A 24,683-nucleotide genomic window follows, 5' to 3' on the forward strand; every position below is an offset into this window, starting at 1 on the left:
TGGCCAGGCAACTGAGGAACTGATTCGCAGAAATAGCAGATTTTCGGACCATGAGGATGTTCACACAGTGGTTCGCGAATGGCTTTGTAACCAAGAAACAAATTTCTCTCGTCGAGGAACTGAACATCAGTAGACGTTCCGACCATTGTTTACAGATCTGGTGACTTGATTGAAAAGTAGTTCATGTATCTCTGGCAATTTGAAATGCAGTGGTGCATTTAATAATGCTAGTAATTTAAAAGAGGAGGCTCTGCACTTCGGTGGCCCACTGCTTCCGATCTCTGAAACATAAATGAGAAGCGACAACAGGGAACCAAACAACCCTACCTTCACCTTAATACTCAAACTTATACAGAAAACTACTTCGATAAAATTGATAATAATAAAACTGATTTCATTCCTTTAAGCAGAACCACCTACACGAATGATGCAACCGGAACTGGCTCATTAAAACCCAAGCATCACATGGAGCACCTTACGTGGGCCTGTAAGGTACCACACGGCAATCTTTAGATACGGAATTTAGTGAAACGACCCCTTAGAACAATTCTACATGACTGTGCTTAAACTGACACACAATATTTTGTTAGCGCAACGCAATCTGACTTTCAAAATTCCCTGCAAAAGAATGGCCCTGACTAACATTAAACTATATCTTTCACAAATCACTTACCTCACAAAAATCTTCGCTGCTCAAGCTACTGCAATACAGCGAGCGCCACTACTGCCAGCTAAATAAAAGATTCAAACTATGGAAGGCACTAACTACTGATAGGGATAGTTAGCAAATGAAAGATATTAATAGAGAACAAACAATGTATTTACCTTGATATCATCATATATAAATATAGCAGTTCATGACAAATTTCAAAACTCTGCCATCTCTCTCCCCACATCCACCACTGCTGGCAGCTGACCTCCAACTGCGCAACGCTACACGCTGTTCACAGCCAGCTGCCTAACACTACAATGGCGAGTATTACAACAATGCAAAGCAGCCACAGACTGCACACAGCACAGCCAGTGGTTTTCATACAGAGGTGGCGTTACCAATAAAAAAACCTAAACAGCCTACTTACATAGCCCCCATGCTCCCCACAAAAAATTTTACAAATTTTTTTGGGCAGTGCCCAATAATGATTTGATAGAATTTTTCATAATTACAATAACAAAGATATCAAATGCACACACTTATTGATACAATGTTGGTCAAAAGCTAAACTTTCTCACAGTCCATAAAGACAGTCCTGTTCATTCATCACAGTAACATTGCAGTGTTTTTCTCAAAGTCTGAGCAGTAAAAGAAAATGCACACAGAAGTATTGGATTTCCATGCAGTCTTGAAGAAGTAGTGTTGTCCTTCCAACGGAAAGACAGTGCTGACTCTTGACATGCATACAGGTAATGGGCCACAACAGAGCAAACCCACAGCAGAGTCAGTCGTAGTTTGGAAGAATATTGGTAGGTAGGTCATCACAGAGCAGACCCACTGTAGTCCTGGTAGAGAGTATGGTATTGGTGGGCCACCAGAGGTGCAGACCCACTGCAGTCCTTGTAGAAAGTGTGGACAGGCCCACTGTAGTCCTGGTAGAGATGACCAGCAGCCATCTGTTGTGATTGTGCAGGTGCACAATCACCAGTGAAGAGTCTTGCAGTTAATATAGCAAGTCCATAACCACCACTTGTGCACTCACAAAGTTTTTTGGAATTGTCCTTAGAACGAGCAATGCTGTTATCCAGTCCCTTGCTGAATTATCAACACACGTGCAAACACTAACAGTCCCTACTTCTCACATATTGTCCATATACTATGACCAACAGAAACGTGTGCAGTGAAATGTAACTTACAAGTTAATAATAAGATGAACTGGTGTCAATTACAATTTTATAACATGAGAATACAATTACAAAGGTACAAAATACATCATTAAAGTACATAACAATACAGATAACATTTGTAGTACAGGCTTTACAAAAGAATCGAAATAACATATCCATCAGAGTTACAGGAGTTGTGACATAAGTAAATATATAAAATAATGAGAATAGTTTTCGAAACATTAATTTCACACATGAACATTGAAACAGAACAGAATTGTAAACAACTTTACAAAGAAAATAACATATTATTAATGCAACTTATATTTGAGGATAACAGAATTCCTCCTCATAGTGAACATAGCTTAGTACTAGAAAAATTCTACAACATAAGTCTTATCAGATAAACACATAAAGACAGGAAAAACACAAATACACAAGGGTACACAAACATATAGAGGGATGACACAAAAGGAAAGGACAGGGTTCGTTTTCAGTGTAACATGTGGTACTGCAGTCCAACCCAAAACTTCATATTTCTTTCCTCTTATTTCATCCTTTGTTTCCAGCAAAAAAATTCTATCTAAGCATGCTTTCTGTATTTATATGTTCACACATTTCTTACCTCAACATTTATTTCCAAGAAAATCCTACCTAAACCTGTTTTCTGTACTTTTTTTCGTATAACTTCTGAATGCATTTCTTCCAATTCATCGCAACTCATTCTCTTAGAGGCTACCCCCTCTTAAGCTAACTTAAATCTACTGAGCTCAGATGCTAAACTAAGGGATGAGGCAATGCAGCAGCACATAAAACAATTAATATAAACAGCAATGAAAAAAATGGAAATTTGCAAAGCAAGCTACAGTAAATCTAAATTACCAAGCAATTCAACATTACAACTAATATGAGGCAATGCGCAGCAAACAAGAAAAATAAATGCGTAGTAAACTGGCTTAACAGTGTAATACAAAGTCAAATTCAGTAACATTATGCCTGGCAAACAGCAGCTTATATCTAAACATGACATAGCTCAAGCAAAAAAAATATTACAGTAAAAACAACAATGCAGATAAGGGAAATGTATATTCACATCTTAATGTCTATGTAATTAAAGTGGTGCACCACAACAACTTATTGTAAAAGAAATATTACCATGTACTTGAAAAGAAAATTATGTGTCCAGTTACTTTTACTAGTCCCTTCTTATTGTTCTTTCCTTTCCAAGTGTTCCTTTTTTTAAAGAATGTGGATTACAAAATTATCATTTAATAGATCTGTTGACAGAAAGTGTTCACATTAGCAGATGCATTTAAGTTTATTTTATAAAACCAATGCTGCAACACAGCTGGAAACCAGATATTAAACAAAATGAGCAATCTCTTAACTACAAAGACAATAGATGTAAAATGTTTATAATCATTTCATTAGGCCTTTTAGTAAATATCATAAATTACGAGCTCCACAGTATGCTTTCAACAAGGAAATGTCAATAGCGAGGACAATGGCCTCCCTTTCTTTTTTTTTTTACCTGTGCTTCTGATGAGGCACTCACTAATGACTTGTTCTCCCGGCGTCTGACACAGCGGTGTGCCGATGACGCACGTGCAGGTGGTCACTTAACTTTCTTACGGAAATATTTACGACAGCAGTTTCCGCTACAGTGACAGTCTCACATTAAAATATTTCACAGGTCAAGAATTAGCGTTGCAAATCTGTAGAAAGAAAATCCTATAAATATAAGTGTCCAAATAAAATATTCGTCAGCATTGTGATACAGTCATGCATTTATGCACATTTCATAACTCTTAAAGCACGATTATTGGTTTCCAACATACTTCTTATTCCTCATATACGGTAGCATCATCTTATTGATCATAAACATATCTCAACAGCATAGTACACATCGTCGTCGTAATAATATCATAACATCTCAGTCAATTCTCAAAATCGTCGCAGCTTCCTCCAATAATTTCAAACCTAAAAACAATTCTCTGCTCATTTAAATACTGTCACCTACCTCAAACGTACTTTAAAAATCATGATCTCATACCAAATACATCATTGAAAGCTCTCATAGTATCACAATGGGTCCGAAAAATATGAGCATTTCTCAAAGTACAGACAAAATACAATTTCGTAAGTGTGAAGTTATCCAACGGTGTAATTACGTAAACATGTGTCACTGACGTAGTAAAAAACATGTTTATCTCTCAGTTACATGATCAGATAGCTGTGTAATTTGTGTGTTAGAGAAATATGGTACCGATGTGTAAAGTTGTATAAGCAAATACCATATTAGCTAGGGTTCCTTGTGGTTGCCACACACATGGTACACAAAGTAGGCGTGTACCCCCTGAGGATTAATGTAATTACACCCTCAGATGTTACAGATTACAGCAATGGAATGAAATGTATCACGGAAAACTTTCTTTGTAATTCAAAAATCTTTAAAAATAAATGTTTTAAGTACAAAATTAATCACTCAAATGCGTGTCCTGTAGCGCTAAATGTGCATCTTGTTGTAAGATAATCTCTGTGGAAGTGTCGTAGTTATTTTCCTCCGAAAGCTAAGTTCTGCAGAAGCCAATGTACTTACCTCATGATAAACAAAAGTGAAATGCTTTGCGTAGAGATATCTTAGTTATTACGCTTATTGTTGTGATGATGAAAGTACTGTGCTGTAACGTATTGTTGTGCTATGGAAAAGGCTGTCTCCTTGTAGCTATACCACAAAAGTTACTAATAAAACATGTTTTGATTTCCAGAAGAATTCAGAAAAACTGTGCAGATATAAAACAGATACACCACAAAAGCAACATTGTAAATTGTCACTCATTAGTAGCGTCGTGATAAAATCGTGTAGCTGTCACATAAACTAACCACTGTGTCATCTGGTATCTCACTGAAAGTACTTTAAATACAAAACGTATTTTCAAGTAAACCAAAATGTTGCATTAAAATCTCATTAGCAGTACTGGTAAATGTTCTAAGTATGTGAGCCTTATAGTCGTTACGTAATCGTGCAACTAACAAGCAAGAATGTACACACACAATAACACTTTGTCGTCTGTTCACAATAACAATGCATTCGTAATTTCTGTTTAAATAAGTTCTCTTGGTTCTTGACTGGATATTTAACTTCAAACATTGTTGCATGGTAACAGTTTATAAGTCTGACAATGCATACTAGAAATGTGAAGTGAAAAGTTTTATGGCAAAGACAAAGTTAAAAAGCAGATTATCTTTCAATAAACGGTTTTACATGTGAAATGTGGTGCAAACCTTTACTCTTCATAGTACTCAGAGTTTGAACTTGAATGCAATTGTCATGCGGTATACGTCAGTAAAGAATACTGGAATTTCTCTCAAGGTTAGCGTCTATGTTATTTTTCTCTGAGCCAGCCGGCGCACGTGGGTGCCTGCGGCACGAGTCATTGTCTGTCTCTTTGTTGGCGCGCGTTGTTATTGGGATTAGGAGACCTGACTTCTACAAATTCACGTTGTCGAAAGTGCCTGCTCTGTTTGAATCCCGCCAGTTCTGATGCAATTCAGGTCTGTCGTTACGAATATATAGTCTGTCGTCATGTCGGTAGATTCCGTGGTTTCTTCCTTGTCCGTCACGTGGTGGAGAGTTTCTCCCTGAATCGTAACTGTGCGCCGAACTGTTGCGTCTGAAGTTATTCTGCCTCCCTTGATAATAATTGTTTTGGTTCCCATATTGTCTGTTTCTCTGATTGTCTCTGTGATAGTCATTACTATGGAAATGCGATCTTTCTCTGTAACTATTATTACTCTGCCAGCGGTTGTCATATGGGTGGTGTCTGTTTTGGTCACGATTTGCGTTGTAAGAATAGCCTTTTCGTGTCCAGTTATTGTTTCTGTCATCACGGAATTGTGACGTATGTGACCTGTAGTGATTGTTTTCCTGTTTTCGCATCCGGCGACTGTCTGTGTCAATATCTAATTCTTGTAGGAGTCCCTGAAAAGCTTCAATGTCGTCTTTGCAACGTCCTGCCAAAATAATATGTCGTAAATGTTCAGGCAATTTGATTAAGCAAATGCGGATGAGTTCTGAGGGGCTGTATGGGTTTGAAAGATACTGATTCTTATGCAACATGTCTTCAAAATATTTCATAAGACTGGAAAATTCAGATTGTTCGAAACGTTTCATCATTATGATGCTATGTTTTACTCGGTCTTGTGTGGCTTGAGACCAATATGCTGAGAGGAAGGCATCGTAAAACTCTCCTTCACTGTGGCAATCGTGAATTACCGATCGCATTCTTACAGCTGGTTCATTCTCCAAGTAGCCACACATAAATTCTAATCTGTGTTCTAACGACCAGTTGGGAGGAAAACAATGCGAGAATTGATGGAGCCATGCTTGTGGATGAATGTCGTTGCCAGAATTCTTAAATGTTTTGAATTTACGTGTGGTAATGAACAGCTTATAGTCAAAATCATCATGTCGCCGAGTCGCATATCGGTTATTGTTAGGTCGTGTCGGCCGTTCCATCTCAAAATTCGGTGCACATTGCCAATTTCTTTCATAACTTCCGAAATGCCCTGTGTTATTATTTTGTGGCTGTTCCGTATTTCTGTGTCCCTCTTCCCGTATTGGGGCGCGAGTATCCTCTGAAATACGTAATTCTTGTATTACCTGTGTCAGCTGATCTTGTACTTCCCGGATTTCTCTTTTGTACTGTGTATTGATTTGATTTTGATTCTGTTTGAATTTTCTAATTTGTTCATACTCTTCTGTGTCAGTGAAGGCTACAGGTCTTGTGTCATTCAGATCATCATCTACCTTTGTAGATAAGTTAGTGACCTGATACGAAAGTTCGGCTACTTTCTCCGATAGTGAACACATTTCCTCAGTGTGTTTTCCTGAACCAAGTTTCAGAGTGTCCATTTGTGTTGAAATCGAATCTACTGTGTCCTTTAAGTTTTCCTGAGTTTTTGCAAGTTGCGTAACCGAATCGGTAGATGCAACTGAGTCAATTTTAGCCCACAAGGTCTCATGATTTCCATGAACAATGGTTTGCAGTTCTTTTATGGCTGCTTCGTGATTCTGTAATGCATTTTCATGCCGCGAAAAAATGGGTTGAAAATGCTCACAAATTTGTGTTTTTACGTCATTACAGACATTTTGACATTTCGATTCAATGTTATGTAACTCAGTAGTTAAATCTTCACGTGTTTGTTCAAGTGTTTGTTCCAATGAGTCTAACTTTTTAAGATTTTGTTCCACTGTGTCTAACTTTTGAAGCTTTTGCTGTGTTTGTCTCTGATTTTGTTCCATTGTGTCTAACTGTTGCTGTGTTTGTCTCTGATGTTGTTCCATTGTGTCTAACTTTTTAAGATTTTGTTCCACTGTGTCTAACTTTTTAAGATTTTGTCCCATTTGTCTCTGATTTTGTTCCATTTGTTGCATTAATTGCAATAATAATGTATTAGTGTCTGGAATCTGTTTCTCTACGCTTTTCGGCAGTGCATTTGCACCGGCAACATTCACATTTTGACAAGCAGAAAATGTGTCTTGACTCATGTGAGAAAACGGTGGGAACCCAAAATCTGAGTCTGCAGTATTTGCAATATTGTGTTCTGTCATTCCCGATTCCTGAGGCGAGCTGTTGCCGACCAATCGATCGATAACGCTTCCCTGTTCACTACCTGTTTCACTGTCTACACCATTGTTTGCCGCCCGCTCCATTTCCCTATGCGCAATTACCAAATTACTACTTTGAACGTTAGTTAATTCATTACTCTGCGGCGCTAACACACTGCTTTCGTCTTCACTGTCATTTCTCAGTTTACTTTGGAGCCTAGTATTACGTTTTTCACACGCCATAATTGTCACAATATTTCACACGATAACACAGAAAAGCACAAGTTGAAGAGCAAAATAAAATAACATAGCAATGGAAATAATGTCTACTTAATTGCCAGCGCAGCTGCGAAATACTTGGTGCAAATCTACATGCATGCCACAACTGTTTTACTGTACAACAATGAAAAACTACAACTACAAAGGAAATTCTCTCTATGATTATGGGCTATCAATAAACAATAGCTACACTAATTACACAAACTACAAAAAAAAATCAGAAGATTCCAGTGAGGTATCCTCGGCTAAGGGTCAACATATGAAACTTCCCCTTAGAACAATTCTGTATGACTGTGCTTAAACTGACACACAATATTTTGTTAGCGCAACGCAATCTGACTTTCAAAATTCCCTACAAAAGAATGGCCCTGACTAACATTAAACTATACCTTTCACAAATCACTTACCTCACAAAAATCTTCGCTGCTCAAGCTACTGCAATACAGCGAGCGCCACTACTGCCAGCTAAATAAAAGATTCAAACTATGGAAGGCACTAACTACTGATAGGGATAGTTAGCAAATGAAAGATATTAATAGAGAACAAACAATATATTTACCTTGATATCATCATATATAAATATAGCAGTTCATAACAAATTTCAAAACTCCGCCATCTCTCTCCCCACATCCACCACTGCTGGCGGCTGACCTCCAACTGCGCAACGCTACCCGCTGTTCACAGCCAGCTGCCTAACACTACAATGGCGAGTATTACAACAATGCAAAGCAGCCACAGACTGCACACAGCACAGCCAGTGATTTTCATACAGAGGTGGCGTTACCAATAAAAAAACCTAAACAGCCTACTTACAATAGATCGTTCGGTAAGGCTGCGCACACGTATCAATGTTTTAGACTCTTGCCAGCTGAAGTAAGAACAATACTATTAAGGAGCGAAGCACACACTTAATAAGAGCCATGAAATATCACATCACAGTCCTTGCAACGCTTTGCTGCCTCAAGAGCAATCATCATTTTATTTCACTAATCGTTGGTAGGACTTGAATTACTGAACTTGATGCCAGCTGCTGGATCGATGTGGCAAAGACACCAGACGTTGCTTAGTCCGATAGTAATAGCGTGTTCCTTCACGGAAGCGAGCACATGCACAGCTTCACGATGTTGCCAAGAAGGCACAGCGCCCGCCCGCTGTTACTGACCCCAGTACGATCAAGCTCTAACTGACGGCCCGCATCTCGTGGTCGTGCGGTAGCGTTCTCGCTTCCCACGCCCGGGTTCCCGGGTTCGATTCCCGGCGGGGTCAGGGATTTTCTCTGCCTCGTGATGGCTGGGTGTTGTGTGCTGTCCTTAGGTTAGTTAGGTTTAAGTAGTTCTAAGTTCTAGGGGACTGATGACCATAGATGTTAAGTCCCATAGTGCTCAGAGCCATTTGAACCTCTAACTGACGCTCGTACTCAGGCACACCATGCTCGCTGTCGTCTCTCCAACGTCTCGCTAATACGCGCACTTCCGCGTGCCGTGTCCAACGTTGTTGTCCCTTTCCAGTCCGTACTGCCCCCTATATCCTGAGCCGGCCCAGGCTCCAAAGACAACTTCTGCCAGAGGGAATCGATTGTGCCTAACCAATGATAGCCCTGGCACCAGTCTCGCCACGGCTCAGAAGTAACTTTTACATGTTCGTACAGATTCACCCTACGTCTTCATATTAAAAGAAAAGAAAAGAAAGTCTATGTCAGTATACTTGAAGAGGTCATATTATTATTGAGAACAGCTCCCGTCGAGCGTGGAGTTGGATCCACAGCACTCGTATTTGTTGCTATTCTGACTTGTACCTTATGACTCCGTATGTATTCACCAAACCTCAGGTCGTATTCGCCTCAAGCTGTCCCGTCTGTCTGTTTTGGTTCTGAACGAGTATGTTCTATAATTTGTTGAACCGAATGTTCGTTAATTTGTCTCTGTTCTAACATCAATCCCGTAAAAGAATGTTACGCTGTAGTAATCCGTAATACTAGCAACAGCACTGCTTCCTTCTCAATCTGCCTGCATTGGAGGTTTAGGGATGTCCTTAGCCCTCTTTATGTATTTATTGAAGTTCGCACATTTGCGAGTTAGAAATTTTAAACTTCTGCATGAGAATGTTGGAGGATGTGCTTTTTCCGGCTTTTAAACACATTACTTCTATAGACTCATTATGAACACGCGATATGTAAATGTAGTTTGCGTAACTCATCGCATCTTCGAATGAAGATTTTTAACAGTCGCAGAAGTCCATCTTATTCACCATGGAATGTTTCGACTATGGATGCCCTACATATCAAGTGTTAAGTTCAGTAGTCGGTAAGTCGGTGAGATACGTAGATGCAGTCTATTAATAGTTTCAGAACTTCGAAACTGTTGTGGCGTTTATATTTTTCACGTTAATTAAGTCATTTGTCGCTGCTTGATAGGGCAACTTCACATTTATAAATAAAATGTAGGCGATATACAGTGTTATTTAGTTTACTAGTTTTCGCCACACGAGGCCATTGTCAGACAATAACTGTCTTAGAAAAAAATATTTTATGTTGATGGTCTTGTAGGCAGAAAATCAACTACCTAAATAAATTAATACTACAGAGCATCCACGTGTATATGTAAACGATTAATGATTTTGTCATGTTGACAATCTCAGTTCCTTGAATTGTGTACGCCTATATGAACATCAGCTTCGTTTACGTAGTTTTCGCTAGCTCGTTTCTTTTTCCCCTTCTTTGCTCTTTCCGTGATATGATGACAGTGAGATATATACCGTACATAAAATAGTTACTGATTGCTCCATGAAAATATTCTCTAAATCATTTGCAGCACGGTTTTTGTCATTCTGATCTTAGAAATACTCTGTCTCCCGCAAAGCAATAGTAATATTTAATTTATGGATCGTTTTGTTATAGCGTGATTGTGTAATGAATTTTTTCGTACTAGTAATTTTCCGTTCTCTTAGCAACACTTGAGTAACGAATTAGAATCGTCTGAATAATTGTGAATTTCCTAGTAACACTGGTAAATTAAGTAGGGCTAACTTTGAGATAGCCTTCCTTGGGACTCTTTTTATGTGCGTTGCATGCTTCACGCTTGCTGTTTTGCATACAGTAGCGCAAGATTTCTGTTACAGTATCAAAGGTTGTGCTGCAGCATCCTCAACAATGGCATCGGCGGATATAAAGAGCATTATAACGGAAGGAAGCGGTTTCCCTTTGTCTAGCCTTCTTACGGCGCAAGGAACAAAGCGCTGTGTCTGCGCTTAATGCCGGCCTGATGAGCTCTGAACAACGGAAGAGGGGAGGGCCTCTCGCCTTATAGCGCGGGTGACCCTAGCACTCGCCATTATGTTTCATATTTCCATACAGCGTATCGTTTTCCGCGGAGGCAGCGGACTGCGTAATGGGATACGCAAAAACATGGCCCTACAAAGGAGGCGTGCCGCTATTAATATTTAACGAGCGTACAATTAATGTTGCGACAGAGGGCTGTTGAGAGGCCAGCCACATCGTGGCTGATCCAGCGCGCTCACTTGGCTGCCCATCCCTTCAGGCGGCGGAGGGGTCCGATTTTGGACCGTGGAGAACAGACCGTACCGTGGGGCTCACAGGTAGTCGGCCCTCTTCATCTGCCATGTTCATTTTTTTCGATTCCATCTGTGAAGCCTATGAAATCATTCAGCATTTCAAATATGATGCAGCCTGACGAAATGAAAACTGCCGTACAGTATGTTGTAGAAGTCCCCGTACCTCTTAGGTCAAAACAGTACCTACATTATACAGGGTGCAAATTTTAAGTTGACAAACCAGAATAGATGTGTAGAATCCAAAGTTGATTATTTTCGAGGGGAACATCTGCTGGTGCTAAAATGAAAATTAAAACTCTCCCTCTCTCCCCATAGGGTGGGGTTTTCGAGACAGAGGAATTAGAGTTTTACAAATGTTGACCACGAAACAAACAAAACTTATCCGAATCTGCGAAAGAAATTAATATTTGCGTAAACATTTTTAAACCTCTAATTTCTCTCCCTCAAACCCCACCCTATTGGGTGAAAGGGAGAGTTTTAGTTTTAACGAATCAAAATTTACGATGTAAATATTTTTTATTCATCCATAACCATTTTACACGCAACAATGAGAACATGGATTTTCTTGAATTACAGCGCCAACTACCAAGAGTCAAAACAAATGTTTAAGACAAAATGTACGTAGTTTTTATGTAGAATCTGATTCTGCAATAAAAAAATGTGGGTTTGTTGTGACTTGGCAAGACAGCCAAGTCACAATGAGAGGAAGCCGAAAGGCACGCGTTAAGCTCACGCAGATTGGCGTGAGGTCTGGAACAGTTAAAGGAATTAATAGTAGCAAATAAAGTACGTAGTTGATGTAATACTTAACTTTAATCCACAATTGTAGAACATCTCTCTTGACGGTACATGTTATAACCACAATATAAAATAATATCAAATGCTATGGCGCCTTGCTAGGTCGTAGCAAATGACGTAGCTGAAGGCTATGCTAACTATCGTCTCGGCAAATGAGAGCGTAGTTGTCAGTGATCCATCTTTGGCTAAGTCGGCTGTACAACTGGGGCGAGTGCTAGAACGTCTCTCTAGACCTGCCGTGTGGCGGCGCTCGGTCTGTAATCACTGACAGTGGCGACACGCGGGTCCGGCGTATATTAATGGACCGCGGCCGATTTAAAGGCTTCCACCTAGCAAGTGTGGTGTCTGGCGGTGACACCACAGGGTTCTCATTTGAAAATTTAAAGTTGCCTCCCGCCCCACCCCGAGAGGCTGGGGTTGAGGTCTAATTTCAGCACCAGCAGATGTCCCCCTCGAAAATAATCAACTTTGGATTCTACACATTTTTTCGTGTGAAGCTTATTTTTGGAGTTATTCTGGTTTGTCAACTTGAAATTTACACCCTGTATACTGGAGTCCTTACACGTAAAAACTATATATCCAGCGGTCCATAGTCCATTGTGCAGATGTATCCTTGATATTTTGATATCTTGTCGAGCATCTTTAGAAAGCCTGCTTCAACACTTAAGCGCCATTTTTCATTAGTCTGGTAACCTCGTTTAGCAGCGTGGGATTCGATTTCTGTCCATAATAAAAATTTCTGATGCAGTGGGGTCCGGAGTTCGTGGTAGGCATTTTGGACGGCTGGAACGTTGCGTGAACCACGTAAAATCCAGCTACCTCCGTGCTTGGCGGAGCTTGCCTTGTACCATTACTATTCATTTGCTCTCCTCTTTCACTAGCAAATAGAGCATAGGCAAAAAGTCTTCCATAGGAGTTTTGATCTATCTTATCTTGCCCTTAGACGAAATGTACGTTGGCGACGTTAGAACCGTCCTGTAGTCATCTTCAAATGCCTGTTCTCCACATTTTCTCAATAGTGTTTCGTGAAAAGAACATCTTTCCCATGGAGTCTCATTTGATTCATCGAAATTTTCCTAACATTAGCATGGTTGCCCAGCCTACCGCTAATAAATCTATCAGTACGGCTCAGAATTGCTTCGATGTCTTCCTTTAATCCGACCTGGTGGGGACCCCAAACACGCGAGTAGTAATCAAAAATGGTCCACACAAGTGTTCTAAAAGTGGTATCCTTTATATATGAGCTATGCTTCACTAAAATGCTCTCAGTAAATCAAAGTGGACCATTTGCCTTCCCTACTATTGACCTTATGTGCTTGTTCTACCTTATATTGCTGCGGTCGCAGGTTTGAATCCTGCCTCGGGCATGGATGTGTGTGATTTCCTTAGGTTAGTTAGGTTTAAGTAGTTCTGAGTTCTAGGGGACTGATGACCTTAGATGTTAAGTGCCATAGTGCTCAGAGCCATTTTAACCATTTTTGATGTTACACTAAGATAAATAATCGACGTGGCTGTGTCACGTAGCACACCGCTAATACAGTATTCGAACATTACTGGGTTGCTTTCGTACTCGTCTGCATTAATTACATTCTTCTACATTTAGAGGAAGCTGCCATTCATCATACAAAATAGAGATTCTGTCTAGATCATGCTGTACATTCTACACTGACTCAATGAAATCACTTGCCAGCACGCTACAGTGTCATTAGCAAACAGTCGCAGACTGGTGCTCATCCTATCCGTGAGAACGTTTCGGTATATAGAGAACAAGAGCGGCAATATCACCCTTACTGGGACACTGTTGAACAGCTGCTGTCCAGTACGACGTACTCACTGCTATGTCTTAAGAAGTCTTCGAGCCACACCCATCTGAGAACCTATTCCTTACACTCGGGCCTTCGTATACAATGGGGCATTGTGAAGTAGGTGCAGATTAGTGTTTAACGTCCCGTCGACAACGTTGCCGTTAGAGACGGAGCACAGGGATTAGGGAAGGAAAGAAGCCATGCCCTTTCGAAGGAACCATTCCGGCATTTGCCTCAAGTGATTTAGGAAAACCACGGAAAAACTATATTAGGACAGCCGGACGCAAGTCTGAACCGTCGTCCTCCGGAATGAGAGTACAGCGTGCTAACTACTGTGCTACCGCGCTTGGTGGGGCACCGCGCCAAACTCTTTCCGCAGATTTACGAATATGGAATTAACCTGTTTCGTCCATCCACTGTTCGGAGGAGCTAATGCCTAGTTAAGGGCAAGCTGAATTTCGCACGAGCACGTTTTTTAAATCCATGATGACGTGTGGACGGAAACCATTCTTTAGCTGGCCGCTGCGGCCGAGAGGCGCTTCAGTCTGGAACCGCATTGCTGCTACGGTCGCAGGCTCGAATCCTGCCTCGGGCATGGATGTGTGTGATGTCCTAAGGTTAGTTAAGTTTAAGTAGTTCTAAGTCTAGGGGACTGATTACCTCAGACGTTAAGTCGCATAGTGCTCAGAGCCATTTGAACCATTTGAACCATATTAAGTCCCATAGTGCTTAGAGCCAGTTGAACCATTTTGAAACTTTTCTTTGTCGAAGCACGTTATTATATTCGGACCTGAAATATTATCAAGTATTCTGCGGCAAAGCGATATTAAAGATATCGGTATGTGACTTTTTTTCCAAATTTTGTTATTAAAATCTCGTTGGTCTTTTCCTCCTCAATCCAATTATTCGGAACATGCTCCTCTAGACCGTGATTTACGATCAATTTAAACTTTTCCCGTATATCCTCTACGTCCATGGTATTGCAATTAAATGATGTCCATTCGCTGTCGAAGAAGTATGCTAACAACTGCTTATCAAGGAACTCACGCTGCTAAATAACAAAGCTTCTTCAATCTCTGCTCTGCTCTGAGTTGGCTTAATGGCTGATTTTTCAGCACAGCCAAACAGGAATTTCCACTCAAGTACACTTTAAAAAAATGGGTCTAGCGAGTATAGTGGGACAGGAATCGCGTTACTCCTCAGTAAAATGCGCTTTTTCGGACGTACATCATGAAATAACTCTTTCGAGCGAGACAACGCATTTAAAAATGGTCCCAACGAAATATGGCAGCTGCAACCCGCTGCTCAGTATCATTTTCAGGTAATTAATTTACAAACACCGATCAAACCACTTTCATTTTCAAACCCTTTTTTTATGTGGCCATGCAGTGCTAACTGCTTTATTTGATGCTGAGTTGGTCTTCTGTGAACAAACGCCATTTGAGATTGGTGAGTAAATCGAGCGACGGCGAAACACGTTTCTTCTCGGGTTCCCTTACGTCCGCTACACATTCTGTCCTTAACACTGCCTGAAACAAAAGCACGTTTCACCCAATCAAACAGGAATGCCTTATGGGTTGTTGCACTGCCGATGCGCTCACTGAAGGCACAGATTATTTCTGTCATTGCTTTCCCCGTCCGCAGATATTAGTTCACCCATACAAAGGCCAGTAAACAGTGTAACTCACGGGTACTAGAATACAATATCCGTACCGTATGTGTTTCCCCTGTAATCAGCCATGTCCTCACATCCGAAACAAAGCAATGTTGAAACAAAACAATAATTTTCATCAGCCTGAAGCCGCGCGGGGTAGCCGTGCGGCCTGACGCGTTTTGTCATGGCTCGGGCGGCTCCCCGCGTCGGAGGTTCGAGTCCTCCCACAGGCACGGGTGTGTGTGTTGTCCTTAGCGTAAGTTAATGTTAGATTAAGTAGTGCGTAAGCCTAGGGACCGATAACCTCAGCAGTTTGGTCCCATAGTCCTTCCATAGTCCTTCCATTTCCAAAAATCAGCGTGAAAGTAGCTGTACTACGTGGTGCAGTCGCATTAATATGACCACCTGTCAAAAGCCTGTACGGCCATCTTCTGCAGCGCGGATATGCAGGAAGAGAGTCAATGATGTTCTGGAAGGTATCGACAGGGGTGTGGAGCCGTGCTGCGGTAGGCCAGCTGCATGGCCAGCTACGGTAGGTTTCTCTATAGAGGATCCATGGCGCAAACAGCCAGATCAAGGTGATCCCAGATTCTCGATTGGGTTTAAATCCGGGAAGTTTGGTGACCGGCAAGTACGGTAAACACACCCTGTTATTCTTCGAGCCACGCACGTACACTGCGAGCTGTGTGACCATTTACATTGTCCCGCTTGTAGATGCAATCGCGACGAGGAAAAACACAGACTGGTCCTCACGGATACGTGCGTACTTCGGTTGATCCAATATATCTTTCAGAACGATCCAGCGAATCGTCCAGACAATAACGCTACCTCCTCCATCCTGGACACCTTCCGACGACTGTTGCAGGGGAGCACGCGGTAACGGCCATCTGACCGATGGAGCATAAAACGCGATTCATCTGAAAAGGTCACCTGTCACCCCTTAGTGGACGTCCAGCTGCTCTAATGGCGTGCAAATTCCAGCCTTAGTCGCCGATAAACAGCAGTTAACTTGGGTGCAAGAACCAGCTGCCTGTTGCGGAGGCCCACACGCAACACCGTTCGCTGAACGTTTGTTGAGGAGAATCTGTTGGTAGTCCCTTGGTTCATGTGGGTAGTCAGTTGCTCAACACTTGCACGTCTGTTCGCCCGTACACCTCTCCGAAGCCGTCGTTCACGGCTATCATCAATGGCCCGTGGGGCACCACATTTGACTCGGCGCCGGTTTTGGATGGCGCCATTTTGCCGTGGACGATATACTTCCACTATGGAGGCATTCGAACAGTTTAAGACTTAGCCATTTCGGAAATACTTCCACCCTTGGTCCGAAAACCAATGGCGATGTCCTTTAGAACGACGGATAAATTGCTCCGCTGCCGCATTCCGAGAACGGTTGCATTGTTGTCCATGTCATCTCCATTGTTGGCGCTTCCACCTGAGGTCTGTGAGTGGTTATTGCACGCTGACGTCGAACACAGGCGGTGGTCACATAAATGTGACGAGACCGCGTAAATCAGAAGGGGTACTGGGACTTATCAGATACCCCGTGTATCGTAAAGGTCACATTCCACAACCGAAACCGAAAAGATTTGAATACATTGACCCAGTATCACTTAAATTGGCGACCCTGTACAAACACTTTGAAAATCCGTGACATTTAGGTCACATCGGTTTATTTCCTCGGGCACATACAGTCTATCGACGATACATTGGCCTATACAAATAAAACCGTGTTGAGTTAAAAAATCTTAACGAATATAAACGATACAAACCTACGTAAGTCGGTGTACTACAGTATCGTGATATTATGTTTGCGGCACGGGCCGCGCGGGATTAGCCGCGCGGTCTAGGGCGCTACAGTCATGGACTGTGGGGTTGGTCCGGGCGGAGGTTCGAGTCCTCCCATGGGCATGGGTGTGTATGTTTGTCACTAGGATAATTTAGGTTAAATAGTGTGTACGCTTAGGAACTGATGACCTTGGCAGTTAAGTCCCATAAGATTTCACACACATTTGAACGTATTTTGCGGCACGGTCTCGTTGCGTGAAACGTACATTTGCGCAATTGGCTTGTCTTCGCACGACTGTCTACAAGGTGCAGTGCATGCTATCGATGATTGTCGAGGGCTTCTCGTTGTCCTTAATAAAAAATTTTGAAAAGTATGTGTATAGAAAGGCGTCTAAGCATGCTTCGCTGATTTCTAAATATAAAACGATCGAAAATAGCTGACCGCCAGTCTTCATTTAGTGAATTTTAACTAAAATTCATTAAAATTATTTTAAGTAAATTGAATTTTTCCGGACACATAAAAGTTACCAGTTTATCCCGGAAGGCGATATGAAGACCCTCCCTCCCCTGGACGCCCTCAGAACTCCTGAAAACCATGACAAATCCACGGAAACCTGAACGTATGATAGTCCTAGGAATAATATCTTACAGTAACAGCAGCATCTTTCATTATTCGTCTATTATTTTCGTCAGATTAGGGTACTGACTCAAACAAACGTATTATGCGATAGAGGCCGGTAATTTCACGCGTCTAAATCTCTCCTAGAGGGTAACATCATTTTATACGCATACTGTCCATGCGTTAGTCGTTCAATTTTGATTTTAGACTTGCGTGAGGAACATCGTTGTGATTAAATAAACGAAAATGTTAGCCATACACTTTTCGCTTCGCTTGTTTTCGAAGCGCACACATCGGTAACTTTCCCAGAGAATTAGTTGCTTTTATGTTACACTGTTCTGATTGTAGTGAAAATGAAGAAAGCTGTTACGGGCCATTCATATGTGCATTTCATATTATATACCGTAGCATTACGCGTTACTAGTTAGTACAAGTATTCTCTTTGCGAATGTCTGAAGCCGAATGGCATTCCTACTCTAAGGAAGTTGGGACTGTTTGAGCAGCCTTATGTTACATCGCGGTAAGTAACCATCCAGCTGGTTTCAAACTGTTCACTGGACCGAACCTGAAACCGGTTATTTGGCGTTAGAGAGCAACACTCTTCCTTCCGATTCATTCGACTGGTCCTCACAGTGTAACGCATAAAGTCATCTAGGCTATATTTAACTCTTGCTTTCAATATCCTCAAAGAATCTGTCCTGTCACTAAGTCACTTTTCACTAGGCCGTTTGTCTCGGGGTTGTTCATGCGTTTTGGTGTCGTGGTCTTCAGTCCGAAGACCGATTTTATGCAGCATTTCTCGCTGGTCTGTCCTGTGAATGCCCCTTTATTTCTTCATAAGTAATAGAATCCACATCCATTTGAACTTGCTTCACCGTTTCTTAATTCCTCGGGATGCATTCTGTCAACCAATTCCTTTTTTATTTACTCTAGTTGTACCATAAATGAATTTTCTTCCAAATTCGATTCAGTACTTCGTCTTAGGTTTAAATCTCCAACATTCTTCTGTAGCATTTATTTCGAAAAGTTCTATTCTCTTTTTATCTGCTTAGCTTCCAGGTTTCACTTTGGTACACATTACACTCTATAGAAATACCTTCAGGGAATACTTCCTAATACTTACATTTGTATTCGACATTAAGAAATTTCTCTTTCTTGCCAATGCTATTCTGCATTTTATATCATTTCTACTTCGGCCATCGTCATTTATTTTGCTGTCCACATAACAAAACACATCTACGGCTCTTAGAGTCACATGTAGACATATAACATAACCTAAATCCTTCAGCATCGCCTAATTTAAATCGCACGTAAATGCAATCGACATAGCGTCCTTAAGATCGGAGAAACCGGAGAGAAACGGTGAGGCGTTCATGGCTCTGGCCGTGTGGCGCGTTAGGATAACAAAGACAATCAATGTTCAAAGCACACGTGTCAGTCTGTGGCAGCATTCAGCTTACATCGTCCAATTATCATTTCTACGTGCGCCAGGCTAACGAGTGAAGCTTTTATTCTATAACGTAGGCTCTCACAAATTACAAATTAAGAATGTATTCCAGTGATCTCTTTCGTAAGTACACTCTAAGACAAAATATATTAAAAAAAGAAACGATGCATCATGAAGGAATTATGCTAATGGCACGCCAGTCGGTAGATGTGATGTACAAGTACAGACAATCAAATGATTTCAGTTTCAGAAAAACATGGGTGACTAATTCAGGACAAAGAGCTTCACAAATTGAGCAAGTCAATAAAGCTGTGGTCCACCTCTAGCTCTTATGCAAACAGTTATTCGGCTTTGCGTTGATTGAGAGAGCTATAGGGTGTTCTCCTGAGAGGCATCGTGCCAAATTCTCTCCAATAGGGAAGTTAGATCGTCAAACTCCAGAGATGGTTGCCCATAATGCTCCAAGCGTTCCCAATTGAGAAGAGATCCGGCGATCTTACGTGCCAAGCTACGGATTTACTAGCATGAAGAAAAGCAGTACAAACTCTCACCGTTTGCAGCCGGCTCTTGCTGAGATGTAAGCTCTGAATTGCTTGCCATGAAGGGCAACAAAACTGGGCCTATAACATCGTCGACTTACCGCTGTGCTCTAAGGGTGACATGGATGACAACCAGAGGAGAGGACACCTCAGACGATAGCGGCTGATCGTTGGGCCGTATGGCGGTCGACAGTCAGGTTGGTACCCACCGCTGTCCGAGGTGCATCCAGACAAGTCTTCGCTGGACATCGGTGCTCAGTTCGAAGCGGGACTCATCACTGAAGGCAATTCCACTCCAGCCAATGAGATTTCAGGCCAGAGACGTGCCTGGAACCGCGGACAGCAGTGGGATAGCAATCTGGCTGTCGCATACTGTAGGCCCGACAACCAGATATGATGTTCTGGAGCGCCATTTCATTTCATAGCAGGAAGTCATACGCGTCGACAATATTCCAAGCCCCGTTATGTTGCCCTACATGGCAAGCCATCTTAGGCTTATATTTCAGCAAGATAGTGCTCGACCACACAAGGAGAGATGTTTTTATTGTCCCTTTTTTTTGAGATTGTGATCCTGTGACCTTGCTGGCCAAGATAGAGTTTAACTTGGCCAGCAAGGTCACAGGACCTCTCTCCAATTGAGAGCGTCTGGAGCATAATGGGCAGGGTCCTCCAACCATCTCGGGACTTTGACGATCTAACTCGCCATTTGGACAGAATATGGCACCATATCCGTCAGGAGGACATCCAACAACTCTCTCAGTCAATGCCAAGCAACCAAATAACTGGCTACATAAGGACCAGAGGTGGAGCAGCGCCTTATTGACTTGCTCAGTTTGTGAAGCTTTTTTTCTTGAATAATTCATCCCATTTTTCTGAAATTGTACTCATTTGTTTGTTTGTGCAGGTACGTCACATGTACCGATTGCCATCCCATTCGGACGATTCCCTAGTTTTTTGAGTGCAATTATGTCCGGCCCTGGTAGCTCAGCGGCCAGCGCGACAGAATGTCAATCCTAAGGGCCCGGGTTCGATCCCCGGGTCGGTCGGAGATTTTCTCCGCTCAGGGACTGGGTGTTGTGTTGTCCTAATCATCATCATTTCATCCCCATCGATGCGCAAGTAGCCGAAGTGGCGTCAAATCGAAAGACTTGCACCCGGCGAACGGTCTACCCGACGGGAGGCTCAAGTCACACGACATTTACAGTGTAATTATGTTCGGTACACGACTTGGATACAATCCTGGTTGCATCGCCGTAAATAACCGGGAATGAGATTAAAAGGAAAACTAGGGCAGCTGGGATGAGATTAAAAGGAAAACTAGGGCACCTTTCAAACTAATGAAGTCATTAGAAGCTCCATCTTTGATGCCTAATGCCCTGGAGCAAGGTCAGAATGTGCTGCGTCTAATGCTCCGATGAAAGTTTGAGGATTGTTGGTTGTTAGCAGGAGACGGAAGTGATGAAGCACGTCTTGGCCACCTGTCGTCGCCCAGATGCCCTGCATGTACTTCAGCAGCCACGGCTGCTGTGTGTGCAACAAAGGCTGCTTGCTTTTCCTGTCGAATTCATCTCGTCGCAGAGCCAACGGTCTGTCAATCAAAACCAAAGCGCTGATCTGGCAATAAGTTGGCATCTAGACCTCCTGTGTGGATCTGGAGCAAATTTTATGGCTGGCTCAAAAACGGTTCAAATGGCTCTGAGCACTATGGCACTTAACATCTGAGGTCATCAGTCCCATCTGAGGTCATTAGTCCCCTAGAACTTAGAACTACTTAAACCTAACTAACCTAAGGACATCACACACATCCATGCCCGAGGCAGGATTCGAACCTGCGACCTTAGCGGCCGCGCGGTTCCAGACTGAAGCGCCTAGAACCGCTCGGCCACACTGGCCGGCTTTATGGCTGGAAATTGATATCTGCAAGCATCTGTGACACTGTTAAGACAGAGGGATGTCATACAAATCTTACAAGGAAACAAATGTTTTCAACAATTTATTAGGCAAATAAAATAAAATTATACAGTAAAATAATGACGACAATAAAAGACCTACAAAAGACATGACGGGAAATCACTTCGGCAACAAATAGGTGACCTGAGAAAGGTTACCAAACGCCAAGAAAGATTCTTATAAATCGCCTTCCCCAGAACATCAGGGTACGTCATAATGTAATAGTTTCCAAACAAAGTGACTTGTACGCAACTGAAACCCTTGCCCTTAGTAACGATAAAGGAACCCTCGGAGCTATGGAACAGAAAGAGCACAAAATAATTCGAGGAATACTAGAATCCAGTTACAAGAACAGCATTCATAAAAAATCCTTCACAGAAGATTTCAGCAAACTAGGGAAAACGAAGGAGATGGCTTAGCCACAGCCTGTGGCTAAGCCATGTCTCCGCAGTATCCATTCTTTCATGAGTGCTAGTTGTCCAAGGTTCGCAGGAGAGCTTCTGTTAAGTTTGGAAGGTAGGAGACGAGGTACTGGTAGAAGTGAAGCTATGAGGACGGGGCGTGAGTCGTGCTCGGGTAGCTCAGATGGTAGAGCACTTGCCCGAGAAAGGCCAAGGTCCCGATTTCGCGTCTCGGTCCGGTACACAGCTTTAATCAGCCAGGAAGTTTCCTAACATGTTTCCAGTCGTCACCAGTCCAGTTTCGGTGTTGACGGGCCCAGGAGAGGCGTAAAGCTTTGTATCATGCTGTCATCGAGGGTACACGAGTGGGCCTTCGGCTTCGAAAGCCCAAATCGATGATGTTTCGTTGATGGTTTGCACGTTGACACTTGTTGATGGCCCAGTACTGAAAACTGCAGCAATTTGCGGAAGGGTTGCGCCTCTATCACGTTGAACGATTCTCTTCAGTCGTCGATGGTCCCGTTCTTACACGATATTTTTTCCGACGCAGCGATGTTGAAGATTTGATGTTTTACCGGATTCCTGATATTCACGGTACACTCGTGATGTGGTCATGCGGGAAAATCCCCACTTCATCGCTACCTTAAAAATGCTGTGTCCTATCGCTCAAACTCACTTAAATCTTGATAACCTGCCATTTTAGCAGCAGTAACCGATCTAACAATTGCGTCAGACACTTGTTGTCGTTTATAGGCGTTGCCAACCGCAGCGCCGTATTTTGCCTGTATTTGAATTTGCATGCCTATATCAGTTTCCTTGGCGCTTCAGTGTAGTACCCAGTTTAGACATCGTTTTACCGCCCATTCGGTTTATTTAAAACCACAGTAAGAGTTCGATGACATTCAGCATAACAAGATGTAGATAGGTTAGAAGATGTATTTGATAAAAAAATTTATTTTTATTTATCTTTTCAGCAAAGAAGTAGTTATTCAACTTCTTCCAGTTGGGTCACCATAGTCTTTTTTTGCTCAGCCGTCAGTTTGATTACGTTTTTGTGTTTGCGTTTGTTGCGTTTTGTTCTGTTTTCGTGAGTCCAATTGACTCGTATTCGTCCACGATCAATTCCTTTGATGATTTCATCGATGGTTTTATTGTTTTACATCCTGTCTACTCTGGTACGCCATAAAATACTCACTAGGCATCGGATTGCACTGACATGTATGTAATATATACTGTTTTCAAAAGGTACCAGCTTTACTGCTATATGTAATAACTGCCATTGTTTCGTAAAATGTTATCTCGATCGTTAACATAGGTTTGTAAAGATACGCTTTAGTACCGCAAGGGCAAAGGTAACAAACAAGACGGCTGCGTTGAAAATGATATAATTGTACAACACTACTGTTCTTAAATACAAAACAGAAATGTAATGCGAATAATATTAGCAGGTACGGCTGTCATTTTGCCAGAACTTCTGTTGCGGTATGAAGGATGAGGACATTTTCAGTTTGCGTAGCAGCAATTCACGTCATATTATAAACAAAAGGAAAGACTTCAGAATTCTGTGAGCATTTCAGGAGAAAGAAGGATATTTATCATTTAGAATTTAGACAAAGACTTTTCTGCAGTCATGCCTTTAAAATGTAGATGAATCTTGAAATCTGCGAAGAATAGCAACCGTAAGACGTTAAATGAACCGCACCACTTCCATAGCGAAATTAAAAAACGCTTGTCCCACGAAAGTGCTTTCCAAAATGTATTCGTCTGTGGAATATATTTAGCGGTACAATAATTACACTCGCATTCTAAGTCTCTATGATCGTCCCCTGTATAGCACTCTTGTTGTCTGAAACCGCCAGCGTTCATTAAAAAATAGGAAAGAATATTTATGCGTTTAAATTATGGCGCACGAATGCGCTCTCGAGCTCACAACAGAGAGAATTAAATATGTCATTGCAGCGAAAGAAGTGAAGTGCTCGTTGGAAAGCAGGCCCCGCCGTCGTTACGAGCATGGAGAGTCCGAGAGCATTATTTCTGGCAGGCAGCTACACACAGCCGGGACCTACACCTCAGTGGGCACGAGAGAGAGAGAGAGAGAGAGAGAGAGAGAAAGAGAGAGAGAGAGAGTATAAAACCGCTTGTGACACACTAAGGAGGGGTGTTGCGAGCGCGTATTCCGGCATATTAGTACATTTAGAGTGCGTATTCACGTACGGTACAAACTAGAAAGTCGTCGAGAAGAAAAGAAGTGGAAAAGGAGGAGGGGGGTGGGGAGGAGAAGAGAGGAGAGAAAATTGCTCGCGCACGCAATCCTACTATTGCCGACGGAGACGTCGAGTGGGTGTTCTGTCTCGAGTGGATGAAGCTTAAAAAACTGTGTGCCAAGTATACTGCTGCGTGAAAGGAG

The sequence above is a fragment of the Schistocerca serialis genome, chromosome 2 (assembly GCF_023864345.2).
Source record: "Schistocerca serialis cubense isolate TAMUIC-IGC-003099 chromosome 2, iqSchSeri2.2, whole genome shotgun sequence".
Taxonomy (NCBI): Eukaryota; Metazoa; Arthropoda; class Insecta; order Orthoptera; family Acrididae; genus Schistocerca; species Schistocerca serialis.